General features: G+C 39.7%; 1 protein-coding gene across 11 annotated transcripts in view; it reads left to right on the top strand.

Moving 5' to 3' along the window:
• SCMH1 (Scm polycomb group protein homolog 1) overlaps positions 1–18,846 on the top strand; it is a 176,580-nt gene that overhangs the window by 18,560 nt on the left and 139,174 nt on the right. The window lies entirely within an intron of this gene.

The following is an 18,846-nucleotide window of genomic DNA, read 5'->3' as shown; positions in this document are numbered from 1 at the left end:
TGAAGAAGGTGAGGCTAAGGAGATTAAATCATTTACCTAAGGTCACAGGTATGTGAAACATCAGATGAAGAATTTATTCTGTGTTTTCCTGACTAAGGCTCCCGCTACGCCTACTACACCGAAAGTTGAAGTAGGCCTGACTCCAACCCACATTGAGACAGCGCCGGAAAGGACATAAGTATGTGTCATGGCCTCCTTTTCTTCTTATATACCGGTTTACCTTGTTCAGATTTCTAAAAAATAGTGCAAAGAAAGTTCCAGTAAGAAGACATGAACTTTTATATAAGTTAGACTGCTTTAGATTATGAGCTCTTATCCAAGAGTCATATCTTTTCTTATTTTCCTAGCATCTAACATAGGGTTGGCATTTAGAAGTCACAAGAACGTGTGCTAACAAATCGTATGCTCTCAACCTGCCCCTCCTTCCTATTCAAGTAGGTTGGTCTCTGACATGGAGACAGCTATAAATACAGTGCCTGCTTTCAAGGAGCTTAGAGTCTAGTTGGAAATGACACATATAAAAAATTACCATCACCAAAATAGATTCTTAGTAGAATCAGTTATTACACATGCTGACTTTAAGTGGCTCATTAAAAAAATAAAGTCATGTTGTATTTCAGTTACTTATGAGGCTTAGTTCATATAAAAAACATTTTGGGGGAAATTAATGACCATTGCTTCCTGAGTCAAGGAGTTGGAAGTGTCCCTCCAAACACATGCACATATCCCCTGTGAAATTCCCCCAACTGCTGCCTGCTGACAACCCAGTGGTGCTTGCCACTCTGTGGGGTCAGTGAGGAGTGATTGAGTCAGGCAGGGGTCCTCCAGCTGAGGGTTATGTCCTTGTGTTGCATGAGCACATGAGCTACAAACTCCAGTTACTTCGCAAATGCCCCAGCTCTTTTCCCTGGTGGACATTCCATTACGCATTAGCTCAAAACCATTATTTCTTAGGAGAAATAATGAAAAGCCTGATTCTGCATATGAGAAAAAGTTTAAAGAGTATTGATTAATATATAACGTGTGAGGGAATGATATATGAAAGTCAAATAGCTGAGAGACCAAGTGACTTTTTTCTCGTATAGCATATTTCCTATTTTCTATCATTGATTATTGTTGGGTATACCAGGCCACCATAGGACTCAATTATGGTATTCTGTTTTAACCCAACTCTTCTGACACCACCTGGTATAATCCAGTTCAATTTTGACACTAGCCACCTGGAGTTAGTATCAAATTGCATAGGTTTAAGGGAACACGATTCCCAGCAAGACTGCCCCCACTTCGGACGCCAGCCTCAAGTGAGGTCCTCAGGCCATCTGCACTTCTAACCAACTGGCTGCAAATCTGCTGGTTCCTGGGACCTCCCTCTCAGGTTCAGTAATTCACTAGAACAACTCAGAACTCCGGAAAGGGCCATACTTGGGATTACAGGTTTATTATAAAAGATACAAATCGTATACAGCCAAATGGAGAGACATATTGGGTGAGGTCTAGATGAGTTCCCAAACACAGAGCTTCCATGGAATCAGGGCATCTTCCTGGCACATAGATGTGTTTATCAATTAGGAAGCTCCACTGACCTTCTGTGTCCAGAGTATTGATTGGGGCTTTATTATATAGGCCCCAACAGTGGGCTGACCCAAAGCCCGAATCCTCTAATCCCATGATTGGTCTTTCCAGCAACTGGCCCCCATCCTGAGCCATCTTATTAGCACAAACTCATGCGTGATCCAAGGGGTTTATGAATAACAAAGATATTCCCATCACTTGGAAAATCCCAAGGGTTTTAGAAGCTCTGTGCTAGGAACCTGTGACAAAGACCAGACAGGTTTTTATACAGCATATGGTACATGAGGGAAAGTTTAGTATAGTGGTCAGGAGTAGTGTAGTGGGAGGTTATTTCAGTTCTTTTCCTCATGAGGTGCAAGGCATTTAACACAGTACTGGTACTTAGTCAATCTTGGACATATGTAAGTATTAAGGAGTATTTTAGTTTCCTAGGACTGCTGTAACAAAGTACCACAAATGGGTGGTTTAGAACAATGGAAATTTATTCTCTCACGGTGTGGAGGGCAGAACTCTAAAATCAAGGTGTCAGCTGAGCCATGCTCCCTCGAGGCTGAGTAGAATCTCTTCCTAGCTTGTGGTGGCTGTCAGTCCTTGACATTCCTTGGCTTGCAGCTGCATCACTCCAATCTCTGCCTGTCATCATGTGGTGTTCTCCCTGTTTGTGTTTCTGTTCACATGTTTTCCTCTTCTAAGGACACCAGACAGATTGGATGAGGGCTCACCCTATGACCTCATTTAGCTTGATTATATCTACAGAGACCCAGTTTCCAAATAAGGTCACATTCAGAGGTACCAGGAGTACATAATTTTGGTGAACACAACTCATAACATGATCAATAGTGAATTTAACATATAATAGTCCACCCTCTGCCCCCCCTCAATTCATGACCTTCCATTGTGCAGAATACATTCATCCCCTTCCAAAATCCCCCCAATGTCATAACCCATTCCAGCATCAACTGTAAGGCCAGAATTTCACGTAAATATAATCAGCTCAGAAAGTCCCAGATCTCCCTGATGGCTAATGATGTTGAACATTTGTTCATGTGTCTGTTGGCCATTTATATGTCTTCTTTGGAGAAGTGTCTGTTCATGTCTTCTGCCCATTTTTTTTTTTTAAAGATTTTATTTATTCATTTGAGAGAGACAGCCAGTGAGAGAGGGAACACAGGCAGGGGGAGTGGGAGAAGAAGAAGCAGGCTCCCAGAGAGGGAGCCCGATGCGGGGCTCGATCCCAGAACGCTGGGATCACGCCCTGAGCCGAAGGCAGACACTTAACGACTGCACCACCCAGGTGCCCCATCTGCCCATTTTTTTTACTTGATTATTTGTTTTTTTGGGTGTTGAGCAAGTTGGTACAGCCACTTCAGAAAAAGTTTGGAGTTTCCTCAAAAAGTTAAAAATAGAGCTACCCTATGACCTAGCAATTGCACTATTGGGTATTTACCCCAAAGATACAGATGTAGTGAAAAGAAGGGGCACATGTACCCCAATGTTCAAAGCAGCAATGTCCACAATAGCCAAACTGTGGAAGGAGCCAAGATGCCCTTCAACAGAAGAATGGATAAAGAAGATGTGGTCCAGGGGGCGCCTGGGTGGCACAACGGTTAAGCGTCTGCCTTCGGCTCAGGGCGTGATCCCGGCGTTATGGGATCGAGCCCCACATCAGGCTCCTCCGCGATGAGCCTGCTTCTTCCTCTCCCACTCCCCCTGCTTGTGTTCCCTCTCTCGCTGGCTGTCTCTATCTCTGTCGAATAAATAAATAAAATCTTTAAAAAAAAAAAAAAAAAGATGTGGTCCATATGTACAATGGAATACTACTCAGCCATCAGAAAGGATGAATACCACCATTTGCATCATCATGGATGGAACTGGAGGGGATTATGCTAAGTGAAATAAGTCAAGCAGAGAAAAACAATTATCATATCACTTATGTGTGGAACATAAGGAATAGCATGGAGGACATTAGGAGAAGGAAGGGAAAATGAAGGGGGGGGGATCAGAGAGGGAGACCTCGAACCATGAAAGACTACAGACTCTGGGAAACTGAGGGTTTCAGAGGGGAGGGCGTTGGGGGGATAGGTTAGCCCGGTGATGGGTATTAAGGAGGGCACGTATGGCAATGAGCGCTGGGTATTATACGTAAACAATGAATCATGGAACACTACATCAAAAACTAATGATGTATGGTGACTAACATAGCATAATAAAAATAATTAAAAAATAAAAGTAAAAATACTAAGAAAAAAAGTCCCAGATCTCATTTTCTTAATCAAGTATGGGTGAGACTCTGGTATGGTCCATCCTGGTACAAAATCCTCCATCTGTGGACCTGTGGAACCTAGAAAACAAGTTATCTGCTTCCAAGATAGGAAAGACATTTCCGTTACCAAGGGAAAATGGAGGGAATAAAAGATCACCAGTCTAAAGCAAATTCACAATCATGGCAAATTCCATTAGATTTCAAGGCCTGAGAGTAATTTTCTGTGACCTGATGCTCTGTCCTCTGGTGTGATAGGACACCTCCACCTTTCTACACCTGGAGGGTCCCACCGACCCAGGCCTCTACATGTGTGGCTTTCCCCTTCGTGTTATTCTTCCTTCATTTTATTCCATCTTTGTTCCCTTCAGTCCAGACCAGCAGCACTTCTGCTTGTTTAAACTTCTCAAAAACCTCATCAGTCTTTCATGTAGTTCATGGGGATCCAGACCTTCTGACAAGAGGCTCCAAATCGTTCCTGGATAACCATATCTCCATTCCTAGCTTTTGAGATGGTTGATTGTATCCATGAGTCACAGGCAAACGATTGTCCAGCCACACCCTTGGCCCTATTTCTAGAGCATGTAGTCTGGTTAGGCAGAGAATTTTTCAAATCATCAAGTGCTGATTCCTTCTTGCTTAACAGTTCATTCCTCAATTTATCTCTGCTCATATTTTACTGTAAGCACCAAGGAGAAACTAGGCCATACTTCAACACTTTGTGTGGAAATTTTTTCAGCTAAATATCCAAGTTTATCACAAGTTCACCCAAAGACCGAACACAATTCAGACAAGTTTTCTGCCACTTTATAACAAGAATTGCTTTTCCTCCAGTATCCAATAATGTGTTCATTGTTTCCTTCTAATACCTCAGCAGAAGCATCTTTAATGTTCATATTTGTACCAAACATCTCTTCAAGGCAGTCTAGGTTTTTTCAGTTAAGCCTCTACCCATATCCAAGCCCAAAGGCACATCCCCATGTTGAACTATTTCTTAGAGCAGCACCTCACTCTCACCAGTACCAAATCTGTTAGTTTCCTGAGGCGATCAGAAGCTGAAAGAGGCAAGAAGGTATCTTCCCCTGCAGGGCTCAGAGAGAGCATTGACTCTGCCAAAACCCCGATGTCAGACATCTAGTCTCTAGAACGGAGAGAATACATGTCCTTTGTTTATTACGTCCAGTTGGTGGTACTTTGTTATAGCAGATTAAGAAGCCAAAACGGGCGTTACTTGGAGGTACTGTAGTCATTAGTGAAAGACAGCATGGAGCATCTGCCTGTATCCACAGGGTTTCTTGCTATTTCTCTCTCTCTTTTGTAAAGCATATTTATGTCCAGTTGCACTTAAAGTTTACTTTTGTATGTCAACGGCTTATGATTTCCCTTTTTTTATCTCCGGAGAGCAACTTTAAATCATTGGTAGGAATGCTGTGGTACCAAGAAGCCTTCAAACTTTTGGAGGAGAGGCGGCTTTAGTTTTACAGACCTTCCTTCTGCCAGAATGCCTAGTACTGGTTCTTAGCTCTCATGCATACTGCCTCCATCAGGGTGAAGCATGAGGACCCCAGTGGTACTTCAGTTAGCCTTTGGATAGATATTTGACCCATAAGCGATGAATTGCATAATGAGTCCTTTACCATTACTTCTAATGGACATCTGTGTTTTTCAGTTTTGAGTTATTTTTCAAGAACACATTCTTTGCCTGTTGTAATGAGGACTGATAGGTTTTTTTTTTTTTTTTTTGATTCCCCTTAGTGCCAGTCACAGTGTTTGCAGGTCTCTTAGAAGATACTCTGTAAATATTGTTTTGCATTGAAGAAGGCTAATCCATGGCACTGCTAGTGAGAGACTAGCTGTAGTGATAAATAAGAGATGTTAGTTGCCAGGGCTGTCATTTCAATTTGTCTTGCTAGTGTTGAGCTCATTAATAAATTGCCACAGTGATAATATGAAAGTAATGAACCTTCTGGAGGCCCAGCTGGGGCACAGAGTGCTAGCAGGGACCTTCAGGGCAATTGCCATTGTTATACACAGTTCTGTTAAAGAACTTTTTTTTTTCCTTTGAAACATTTATATTTTGCAAAATCCAAATCCTGTTTTAACATTTTTGTACTTTCTAAGTGAGTTTATTTAAATTCAACTCAACAAACATGTATGTATCTGATGCCTGCTACTGTCAGGCACTGTATTAGACCCTAGAGATTTGTAAAGATGACTAAGACAACGCTTAGGGCTTTGCTGTCAAACAGGCAAGAGAGGTATATAAACAAATAATTGTAATACAGTATTTAAATGCTGTAAGTATGAACCAGATATAAAACAGAATAGAAAAGGCAATGATTATCTAGGGGAAAGAGCTAAGAGGGCTTAGGAAGAGGAGAGTCATTGATTTCTGAGTTAAGTTTTGAAGGATGAGTTGTTGAGTTGACAAGTTGAGTGCATAATGGAAAGAGGGACTTGCAGATGAGTTGAGGGAGTGCAAATCATTTAGAGTAAGTTAAGGAAAGAGGGTAAAGAGAAGGAGAAGATGGGAGGATGAGGCTAGAGAAGTAGTCAGGGGCCAAATCTTAAAGAATTTTGGTTTTGAGGGACTATGTATGCAATGCAAAGGACTTTGGTGGATTTCATTCCACAGGCTACATGGATCCATTGAAGAATTTTAAGCAGAGAAGCAACATGATGGAACTTTTATTTTAGAAGGATTACTCCAGTTGCCGTACACATGATAGAACTGAAGTAGAGCAAAACCAGATAGAAGGCTTGACTAGTTTTGTACAAGCAAATAACAACACAGTATACTGCAAAGAGCATGACTGAGATTGTTTTAAGTCCCAGTTCAACCACCTACTAGCTCTCCAACTCTGAAAGTTCCTCATCAGTGAAATGAGAGTAATAGAAATCTCTCACTGGGTATTATGGAAAATCATATGAAATAACGTGTATACATGGAATTGGTCCAAAGAGCTGAGTATAAATATTAGCTGTTATATATCAGCTTCTGGTTTTGCAGAGTTTTAGGTAACCTGTAACCAAGTTAGGGTTTTCAAGAAGCACTTGTATTCTCTTTCTGTCAGTCTCCCAATAAAACAAAGAAATCAAGAGGTTTACAAACCTTTTTACTTACATTAGGATTCATCTTTCAGGATTTTTTGAACATTTGAAAAATAACATAACTAAAGCTTTTTCCTTCGGACACCCTGCCAGACTCTGAGTTGGAGAATCAGGCCTAATGTCCTTTTTAGTCAGTGGTGCAATAGGAAAAGACCACAGCCCTAGTTCAGCAAGTGAGCTTTTTAGGTAAGAAATAGCATCAGAGTCTACTCCGCCTCTGTTTCTTCAAGTGTTTAAGAAGAATAATGTGAACAGGTGTCCTAGCTACCTTGTATATCTGTTGTGAGGATCACATCCTTTCCATAAGTAAGCACTCAGTAAACTACTATTCAAGTTACTATTACAAAGAATGTAGAAATGAATCAGATATGGATCCTAATATCAAGGGAATCATAGCATTAAAAGAACTGTAAAAGATATCTACAAATAACTAATATGAAGAAGATAATATGTGAGTCAGATAGCATTGGAAATTATAAAGGACTTTGAAACTGGAAGTCATTTATATTTTGTGTAATACATTGTAAAAAATATTGTTTTATAAAGTGCATTTTACATGTTCTCACTATTTGTAAGGTGCTTCTCCAAGCAAAGATGAAATAGGGTCACTTTCTTGGAAACCTGTGGAAAATGAATGATAAAGACGGATTAAGATTTTAGGTAGGTTTTTAAACGTATATGCATATTTTTGTCCCAGGTTTCATATTCACTGATATCCAAGTAACTTTGTTAAAGTACTCTTTGAGCCTCAGGTGTGTGTTTGGGGGGGGGTGGGGAGGGTGTAGCATGTAGTGTGTGTAATGGAGATGATGTCACGTACCTCTCAGGTTTGTTGTGATGAATGGTCATTATATGTAAAAGTGCTAAAGAAAACAATGTTCATTCCTTCCATTACACTACCCACCTTTTCACTATTGTCAGATGTTAAGCTTTGAGACAGCAGCTTCTTTGGGATATTTTCAAGTTTATTTTTACTTACGAAAAATTTCAAAAATCCAACAAAACCAAAAAGTTTTTGCAATGAAAAACTCATGTCCACCACCTAAATTTTGCCATTGCTTGTAAATGTCACATATCTACTTACCTGTCCCTCCACCCACCCGGCCGTATTGAGATTTCTCTAGTGATTCCTTAGGACTTTTCTGAAGGAGGTTTTTTAAACAAGATAGGGTATTTTCACTAATTTGGAAGCCAGGAGTGCAAATACATTTCAGACATTTGTACTTAAATGGCAGTTTTCTTATTTACATTGTTTGCTGCTGTGAAGAATTTTATTTACTGAGTGATTCATTATTTGAATCTATCTGTACTATTTGTGCTCCTGCAGTATCGTTTCCAACCTTAAATTGTCCCATCACATTTTCCTGAGAATGCCTTCAGTTAATCTTTCTTTCAGTGTCACATTGAGAGTAGGCTCTTTATAGTCCTCCTTGTTGTCTCTTTTCCTTTGAAAGTATCCTTAAAAATTGATAAGAAACAGTAGTGTGCATTCTGTGCCTGCTGGCGACCACTGCAGCTGGAAGCTTTGTTGGCGTGGAGAGGGGCGCCTGCACAGGTCTTCAGAGCTCAGGTAGCTCAGCGCTTCCCCTCAACTCCCACATTTTGTTTCTGAGTGTGGGCTTTTTCCCAAGACAGTTGGTCTCTTTAGTATGCCCTAACAGGAAGTACAACCCTTTACCCATGTTTGGTTATAGGCTCTCAGCATTGAGTGATTTTCTCCATTTTATAGCTTTATTTAGATTATATTTGACAGAAATTCTTCTAAGTTTCTGATTCTCTGATGGTACTCTTCCCTGTTTTCCAGTGCTGCCAAGTGTTAGGTGGATTTCCTTAATGAGCTATGAGGACTGTATTCAGAAAAGTCTTTGAAAAGCTAAGTTATATTCATAATTATGTCTCTCAATTCCTTTCATCCTCTCATTACCTGTTCGTAATGATCCTGTGAGATTTGAGACTTACAGATACTAAAGGACCCAGCTCGTTTTGTTCCATTTTGAGATACTTGCCTTAAACTGTTTGTCTCTCATAAATCACCTGCGAGTTCTACTTACAAACAACCCAGATATTTTTTAAATTCAGAAAGTAGTCTTAGTAGAACTAAGAGTGGTATCATAGAGGGAGACTGGGTGACTATTTTAGATAGAGTGGTCAGGAAAGGCTTCTCTGGGGAGATGATATTTAAGCTGAGACCCAAATGATAAGAAGTGAGCCATGTGAATATGCGGTGGAACATTCCAGGTAGTGCAAAGGCACTCAGGTACTGAGGAGTTTAGCCTGCATCTGGAGCAAAAGAGGACAGCATGGCTTGAACAACGGGAATGATGAGGGCTGTAGGAGAGGAGGGGTAGAGGGAAGGGTCGGATCGTGTAGGATGATATGGGTCATGTTAATAAAGGACTTGGATTTAATTTTAAGAGCTATGAGGAGCCTTTGGGAGATGTTAAGCAGGGGAGGGGCATGATCTAACTTACATTAACAAATAACCAGGATAGGGTCATATGGTGGAGAAAATCACCCAGCGCTAAGAGCCTCTAACCAGAGGCAGAAGATTGTATTTACTCCTAGGGCATACTAAATGGCCTAGATTTCCTGGATAAAACCCAAGCCTCAGAGACAAGAGATCGGCCAAATTACCTTGCTCTAAATCCCAGCTCCACCATTTACTAACTATTTTTGGGCAAATTCTAAGACATCTCCCTGTATGGATTTTCTCCTCTATATGAAGATAATATTAGTACCCACGTGGGGCGCCTGGGTGGCTAAGTTGGTTAAGCATCCGACTCTTGATTTCGACTCAGGTTATGATCTCAGGGTTGTGGGATCAGCTTAGTATCAGGCTCTGTGCTCAGCAGGGAGTCTGTTTGAGATTCTCTCTCTTCCTCTCCCTCCCACTCATGTGCTCTCTCTCTCAATAAATAAATAAATAAAATACTAAATAAAATAATAGTACCTACCTTACTGGGCTGTGAGAATTGAACAACTTAATGCAGGTAAAGTGGTTAGAACATATTAAGTTCTTAATATTTAAGTTTATAATTTATTTCCTCTAGATATGGGTGGTCTAACATGATAGCCATGTGGTTAGTGGGACTGAGGTACTGAATTGTAAATTTTACTTACTTACGTGTGTGTGTGTGTGTGTGTGTGTATATATATATATATATATACATTTTTTTTTTTTTTTGAGAGAAGGAGAGTGGTGGGGAGGGGGAGAGGGAGAGGGAGAAAGAGAATCTTAAGCAGACTTCACACTCAGCGTGAAGCCCAATTCGGGGCTTGGCCTTACAACCCTGACATCATGACTTGAGCCAAAATCAAGAGTCCGACACTTAGCCAGCTGAGCCACCCAGGCACCCCTTGAATTATATTTCTGTTGGGCAGCACTGCTCTGGACTCTGGGTCAGGGGGAGAGTGTTGGAAGAAGCGTACGGACAGACGTAGGTGCTTTTCCTGATTACGCAAGTGCCCTTGAAGATTCCCAAACACCTTCATCCAGTGCAGCCTCTCTCCCCATCAAATGAGCCCTCCCTCTTACCCTCTTCCTGAGTATCAGTTCGTGTAATGAGCCTGCCGTCACTGATAGTGTTTTGTATTCTTCAGGTGTTCAGAGTGGGAAAAAAAGTTACGAATCACTGCTCTGTATTAAAGAGTATTGCACAGGTTTTATACCTATCAATGATTTTGATGAAATACATTTCTGGGGTTCTCTGAACTAGTATCACCATATAAGATTGTTCTCTGAAATAAAATCCACCACTAATCCTGGCCCAGTGAACCCCAGAGACTTAAAATGAGGAAAAAATTAAAGTAGATTTTAATTAAGGAATGAATTGCTGGGTCAAAAGCTGAGGAAGTTGAGAAAGCATCTTGTGTCCTAAAAGCTAAATTTCCAGGATTAAAAAACAACAACAACAACACCACTCAAAAAGCTAATAAGCAAGCAGAAACTTTTCTCTGAAGTGAAACTGGACATATGTTTTTTGGGTTTTTTTTTTTTCCTCATGCCTCTTGGTTCCTGCTGGTTCTGTGGTTCTATAGAAAGGTTTTCTGACTTGAGAGCGTGAAGAAGGTTCCTAGTAAATACAGAATGACTGTTAGCAGATGGCACCACTCTTCTGCCTTCGCTGTTTGGAATGTTTATATCCTTTATCCTACCCAAATAATTAAAAAAAATCTATGATCTGCCTTAGCTTAATACCACATCTCAAAGATTATCCATGCCCTCTCAGTCAGGTCGTCTTCTAGAGAAGAGAGCCCTTGCCTGAGATTGCTGTACTGCTTCAGACTCACACAGGACACGTTTCACTGGAGGCCCCTTTGTAGTCTCTGGTCTTTCTGATGGCAGAGAAGAAAGAGGTAGTGTCAAAGACTCCCAACCAGAAACGGGTGTCAGGGCGATTGCCTGAGTCGCTTGGAGGAAGACAACTGGTATCACTCGATGAAGTTCCCGTATTTCAGTAACTGTAGGATTTTCTATGAAGCCATAAAATCAGACACTTGTGGCGATGGATGATGCGGAAACAGGAGTGCAGCTTGTCTGTAGTAAATATGAGACCTGCCTGGGAATGCACTGTCGAGTTCTCACCTCCTAGTTTTCTGGTGAAGAATTTGAAGCCTGAGGAAGTGACTCCTTGGTGACCTGGAATGAATCAGGCCAAGTTTAGGCCTAAGTTGCAGCTTAGTTTCTTCTTACAAAGAAACCATAATTGCCCCCAAGTTTGTAATTGTGTAAGATTCATACAAGACCCTGGATAATGCCAGGGAGTCATAACTCACTTCTTTTAGGCTAAGAACCTGAGACTTTGGGGGGATTTATAGAATGATTTATAGATTCCGCTCTGTCGATGAGCCCAGATTACTTTATGTACCTGTCTTAGTGACCTAAGCAGGTGAGGATTTAATCTACTCTCAGGGCTCTATGTTTGAGGAGGTAGTTTTCTATACCAGACTTTATCTTATTAGACTCTAATTTTATTAACTTGATTCTAAATTGATCTTGAGATCTCTGGTACCTGGTAGCATAGACATTTTTCAAAGGTCTGTTTGGGCAGTATGAACAGATAAAAAGTGGTAAACGGGTTAATAGTCTCTTACTGGTCCCCAAAGCCATATGAGTCTGACCTCAGATTTTAATTTTGTCACCATGAAAAGCTTTTATTAAGTGGTTCCTGTCTGCAGATGGTGACATGCATTCAAATCTTCACTCTGGGAAACCTTGGGGAAATAAGTCACTCTTAGCTTATTGTTCTGGATGGCTACAGGTTTGTTCGACTGTACATTAAATCTTTATTTTTAAAAATCATTTTAGTTGGAAATTATTCTAAAATAAATTGTGCCTTTCTTCCTTTTAATTTAGTTTAACCTTTTCTTAATGATGCAGATCCTTATGGTGAGTGTGTGTGTGTGTGTCTGTATGTAAAGGATACAAAGTTCCATGGGCTTTTTAGTCTATTCCTAACTCCGTTTTTCCCACAAGACTGTTTTTTAGTGCATGATTTTTACAAAGTGCTGGTTTTCCGGAATCCATATTGTTGTATATAAATGCCTGGAGTTAAGTCTGTGGGTCACAGTCATAAAAGGTTTAAAAACCATTGCACTAGGTAACTCCTTCCTCCTGCTAACAATACTTTCTTCTTTTTTTTTTTAATAATTTTTTTTATGTTATGTTAGTCACCGTACAGTATATCCTTAGTTTTTGATGTAATGTTCCATGATTCATTGTTTGCGTATAACACCCAGTGCACCATTGCAGTATGTGCCCTCCTTAATACCCATCACCGGCCTACCCCAGTCCCCCATCCCCCCGCCCCTCTGAAGCCCTCAGTTTGTTTCCCAGAGTCCACAGTCTCTCATAGTTCATTCCCCCTTCTGTTTACCCCCCCTCATTCTTCCCTTCCTTCTCCTACTGATCTTCCTATTTCTTATGTTCCATAAATGAGTGAAACCATATGGTAATTGTCTTTCTCTGCTTGACTTATTTCACTTAGCATAATCTCCTCCAGTCCCGTCCATGTTGCTGCAAATGTTGTGAAATCGTTCTTTTTGATGGCTGAGTAATATTCCATAGTATATATGGACCACATCTCCTTAATCCAGTCATCTGTTGAAGGGCATCTCGGCTCCTTCCACAATTTAGCTATTGTGGACAATGCTGCTATGAACATTGGGGTGCATATGGCCCTTCTCTTCACTACGTCTGTATTGTTGGGGTAAATACCCAGCAGTGCAATTGCTGGATCACAGGGTAGCTCAATTTTTAGCTTTTTAAGGGACCTCCACACTGTTTTCCAAAGTGGCTATACCAATTTGCATTCCCACCAACAGTGTAAGAGGGATCCCCTTTCTCCACATCCTCTCCAACATTTGTTGTTTCTTGCCTTGTCAATTTTTGCCATTCTAACTGGCGTAAGGTGGTATCTCAATGTGGTTTTGATTTGACTATCCTGATGGCTAATGATTTTGAACATTTTTTATGTGTCTGTTAGCCATTTGTATGTCTTCATTGGAAAAGTGTCTGTTCATATCTTCTGCCCATTTTTTGATTTGATTATTTGTTTCTCGTGCCCACTCTTGCCATTATTATTCAACATAGTACTAGAAGTCCTTGTAACAGCAATCAGACAACAAAAAGGGATAAAAGGTATCCAGATTGGCAAAGAAGAAGTCAAACTGTCTCTCTTTGCAGATGACATGATACTCTATAAGACTCCACCCTCAAATTACTAGAACTTATAGAGCAATTCAGTAATGTGGCGGGATACAAAATCAGTGCTCAGAAATCGTTGCATTTCTATGCACGAACAATGAGACTGAAGAAAGAGAAATTAGGGAATCCATTCCATTTACAATAGCACCAAAAATCACACATTATCTTGGAATTAACCAGAGACGTAAAGGATCTATATTCTGGAAACTACAGATCACTCTTGAAAGACATTGAAGAAGACACAAAAAGATGGAAAAATATTCCATGCTCACGGATCGGAAGAATAAACATAGTTAAAATGTCTATGCTACCCAGAGCAATGTACACTTTCAATGCCATCCTGATCAAAATACCAATGACTTTTTCAAAGAGCTGGAACAAACAGCCCTTAAATTTGTGTGGAACCAGAAAAGGCCCCGAATCACCAAGGAATTGTTGAAAAGGAAAAACAAAGCTGGGGGCATCACGTTGCCGGATTTCAAGCTGTACTACAAAGCTGTGATCACAAAGACAGCATGGTACTGGCACAAAAACAGACACACAGACCAATGGAACAGAATAGAGAACCCAGAAATGGACCCTCGGCTCTTTGGGCAACTAATCTTTGACAAAGCAGGAAAAAACATCCGGTGGAAAAAAGACAGTCTCTTCAATAAATGGTGCTGGGAAAATTGGACAGCTACATGCAAAAGAATGAAACTTGACCACTCTCTCACACCATACACAAAGAGAAACTCCAAATGGATGAAAGACCTCGATGTGAGACAGGAATCCATCAAAATCCTAGAGGAGAACATAGGCTGCAACCTCTTTGACATTGGCCACAGCAACTTTTTTCATGACACATCTCCAAAGGCAAGAGAAACAAAAGAAAAAATGAACTTGTGGGACTTCATCAAGATAAAAAGCTTCTGCACAGCCAAGGAAACAGTCAAAAAAACTAAGCGGCAGCCCAGGGAATGGGAGAAGATATTTGCAAATGACACTACAGATAAAAGACTGGTATCCAAGATCTACAAAGAACTTAACAATACTTTCTTATGTTTGCATAGTACTTGATTTTTTGCCAAGCCTCTGTGTATGTGTGTGTGTGTATATATATATATATATATATATATATATATATATATATATATATAGCCTATGATAAGTAAACCAGGAAAGGGATTAATTTTTTGGTGTTTTTAAATACAGTAAGCAAGCATAATGGAACCAGAAAGAGCATGGACTTTCAAATTAGACAGTCTTTAATTTTAGCCTTTCAATTTAGTAGCTATGTGACCTTGGATGCCTTAATTAATCTCACTGAGTTAACTTCAGAATTTCAGCTCTTTTTTTTCTTTTAACTAAATGGGAAATCCCATTGTTGGGTTCTTTAAATCAAGTAATGAAGGTAGAAGTGCCTGCTAGGGACAACAAGGATGACCCTCACAAACAAAATGTTGACTGGAAGGAAGTAGACGTGAAAGAGCACATGCGGTATATTTTGTTTATATAAAGTCCAAAACAAGCAGAACTACTCTACAATGCTAGAAGTCAAGCCAGTGTTTACTCTGGGTGGAGTAATGATTGGGAGAGGACACAAAGGAGTACTTCTTTGGGTGCTAGTAACAATCCCTTTCTTGGTTTGGAGATACATTGTAAAAGTTCATGACCTTTATACTTATGATTTGTGTACTTTTCAATACGTATGTTATACTTCATTAAAAAGTCATTTTTAAAGTGCTTAGCACAGAAACTAGCACATAGTGGATTCCCTTCTCCTATGACGGTTCCATAAGTTAGCAATATGAAAAGTATATTTAACAAAATGACCCCAGCTCTTTTCCTTGTAACCTCTCAGTTTCTTTGTTCCGTTGGGTTCTCTGTCTCCTGATTCCAGTCTTATACCTAGGCATGTTTAATAAATATATACGGTGGGAATCCCAATTGGTGTAGCTGAAGGAGTTTAGATCAGTCAGATAAGGTGAAATTGAATGTCTCACCCCTGTGATTCAGGAGTAAATCAGCAATATGAATTCTGATTTGGTGTTATTCTCTGATGATTACTTGATTTGATGTTTTGCTTTTTAAGTGGAGATTAAATGGATTTTTAAATTTTGCCTGATATCAGATCAACTTCATTATTGAGTTTTTTTTATGGTGGGACATTGGACTTATTCTCTTATTTCTGTCACTTTTAGTACAAGCCAATTATAGTATAGCAGGCTGTGAAATAGTCACGGTCACACCCTGTAACACCTCATATCATTTGCTTCAGTTCTCATCACTGAAAGAGAACCATAGGTATTGTTTTTACCTTATTGCTTTGTACTACAAGTATAGAAACAGAACTTAGATACTTGGAAATTTATTTATGCAAGGTCCTGTTATAAAAAACTCAGAATTGTTGAAAAGTCAATTAAAAAAACTCAGAAAGTTATTTTTTCTACTATAGGCAATGTGTGGGATATAAAATAAGCCTATGACAGCCTCTGCCCTCAGGGAGGGTCGATTCCTGTAGGGGAGGTTTGAGAGATGAGCAGAAAATGAATTTGTCTACATTTACTTTTGGTCTTTTGGATGTTGTTGGTCTCGGAGAGAAGACTTGGACTTGGACTTTCAAAGAGAAGGTTTCTGAGAGAAATACTAGCAAGGCCATTTAATCCACAGAGAGCTGTGGTGAGGATTGTGTGAATGCCAGTGGAACCAAGAGGCAGGGACCTGACGGACTTCATTCATTAGGGATTAGTAATGTGACAGAAAGCTAGGGAGGCAGAGAAGGACCCCTACCTATCACATACTTACTTATATCCATTCATTAAAATAGATAATGCTATTCAACCCTCACAAACCCTTTGGAGTAGACACGATTATTCCCACATTAAAGATGGCAGAAATTGTGGATGCCTGGGTGACTCAGTCAGTTAAGCATCTGCCTTCGGCTCAGGTCATGATCCCAGGGTCCTGGGATCAAGTCCCACATCGGGCTCCTTGCTCAGTGAGGAGCCTGCTTCTCTCTCTGCCTGCTGCTCCCCCTGCTTGTGCTCTCTCTTTCTCTGACAAATAAATAAAATCTTAATAAAAAAATAAAGATGCAGAAATTGTGGCTCAGAGACATTTAGTAATGTGTCCAAGTTTACAAAGCTAGTGACAGAATTGTTATTCAGACTCAAAGCCCATCTCATGCTTTATATAGATAGTAATGTTATCCAAAGAAAGGATGGATTTGTCAGAAGATAGCTTGGAAACCTGCAGAATGGTTGTTAAGAGGTCATAAACAAAATTGACAGCTGGTTGCATCTAGGATTACCCAGGAAAGAGAATGCTATGACTCCAGAACTTAGTTTCTTTTAAATCTGTGTGAAGCTTTTTATATTTCTCTTGTGAGGTGGTTCAGTGGGACTGTGATACAGGTCCACCTGTTACCTGTTTCTTTTCTTTCTTTTTTGGGGGAGGAGGTAAAATATATGTAACATAAAATTTACCATTTTATTTTATTTTATTTTTTTAAGATTTTATTTATTGATTTGACAGAGAGAGACAGCACAAGCAGGGGGAGTGGGAGAGGAAGAAGCAGGCTCCCAGCAGAGGAGCCTGATGTCGGGCTCGATCCCGGAACGCCGGGATCACGCCCCGAGCTGAAGGCAAACGCTTAACAACTAAGCCACCCAGGCGCCCCAAAATTTACCATTTTAACCACTTAAAGGCATTAAGTACATTTACAGTGTTGTGTACCCTTTACTACTATCTCTAAAATGTTTTCATCATCACAAGCAGAAACTCTGTACCTATTAAATCATAACACTCCATTCCCTCCTCTGCCCTGCCCCTAGTACCTCTACTTTCCATCTCCATGAATTTGCTTTTTCTAGTTACCAAGTATAAGTGGAATCATACAATATTTGTCCTTTTGTGTTTGGCTTATTTTATTTAGAATAATGTTTTCAAGATGTGTCTCTGTTGTAGCAAGTATCAGAATTGTATTCCTTTTTATGGAAGAAATATTCCATTGTGTGTATAAAGGACATTTATGTATCCATTCATTTACTGATGGACACTTGGATTGTTCCTTTCCTTTGGCTGTGGTGAATGATGTTGCTGTGAACATTAGTGTACAAGTGTCTGTTTTAGTCCCTGCTTTCAGTTCTTTTGGATACATACCCAGGAGTGGAGTTGCTGGATCATATGGTAATTTTATGTTTATGTTTTTGAGATTTTCCACAGCATCTGCATCACTTTTCATTCCTACTAGCTATTCGCAAGGATTCTAATTTCTCCACGTTCTGGCAACACTTGTTATTTTTGTTTTGTTTTGTTTTGTTTTATGATAGCCATTTGAGTGGGTGTGAAGTGGTATCTCATTCTGATGTTGATTTGCATTTCCGTTATTGATTAATGATGCTGAGTATCTTTTCGTGTGCTTATTGGCTATCTGTATAGATAGAGAAATGTCTATTCAAGTCCCTTGCCCATTTTTTAATTGGGTTGTTTGAGGGTTTTTTGTTGTTGAATTGTAGGAGTTCTTTACATATTCTAGATATTAATCCCTTATTGGATTTATAATTTGCCAGTATTTTCTCCTATTCTCTATAGGTTGTCTCTCACACTCAGACATTGTCCTCTGATGCACAGATGTTTTTCATTTTGATGAAATCAAGTATATCTGTTTTTCTTTCATTGCCTGTGGTTTAGATGTTATATGTAAGAATCATTGTCAAGTCCAATGTCATGAAGATTTTCCCCTGTGTTTTCTTGTAAGAGTTTTATAATCTTAGCTCTTGTGTTTAGGTCTTTGATGCATTTTGAGTTAATTTTTGTATACAGTATAAGGTAAAAGTTCAACTTCATTCTTTTGCATATGAGTATCCAGTTTTCCCAACATCATTTGTTGAAAGGAATATCCTTTTCCCATGAACGGTCTTGGCACCTTTCTCGAAAATCGTTTGACTGTATATATTAGGGTTTGTTTCCGGGCCCTTAATTCTGTTCTGTTGGCCTGTAAGTCTGTCCTTATGCCGGTACCACTCTGTTCTGATTACTCTAGCTTTGTAGTAAGTTTTGAAATCAGGAAGTGTCAATCTTTCAATTTTGTTCTTCATTTTCAAGATTGTCTGAGCTATTTGGGGTCCTCTGAAATTCCACATAAATTTTAGGATGACTTTTTATATTTCTGCAAAAGACATCATTGGGATAAATTTCTTTCAGCAGTGTTTTG

This window comes from Ursus americanus, chromosome 12 (assembly GCF_024610735.1).
Source record: "Ursus americanus isolate L20-20 chromosome 12, mUrsAme1.1.p, whole genome shotgun sequence".
Lineage (NCBI taxonomy): Eukaryota > Metazoa > Chordata > Mammalia > Carnivora > Ursidae > Ursus > Ursus americanus.
The sequence above is the reverse complement of the archived record's forward strand: the minus strand, read 5'-3'. Positions and strand labels throughout refer to the sequence as shown.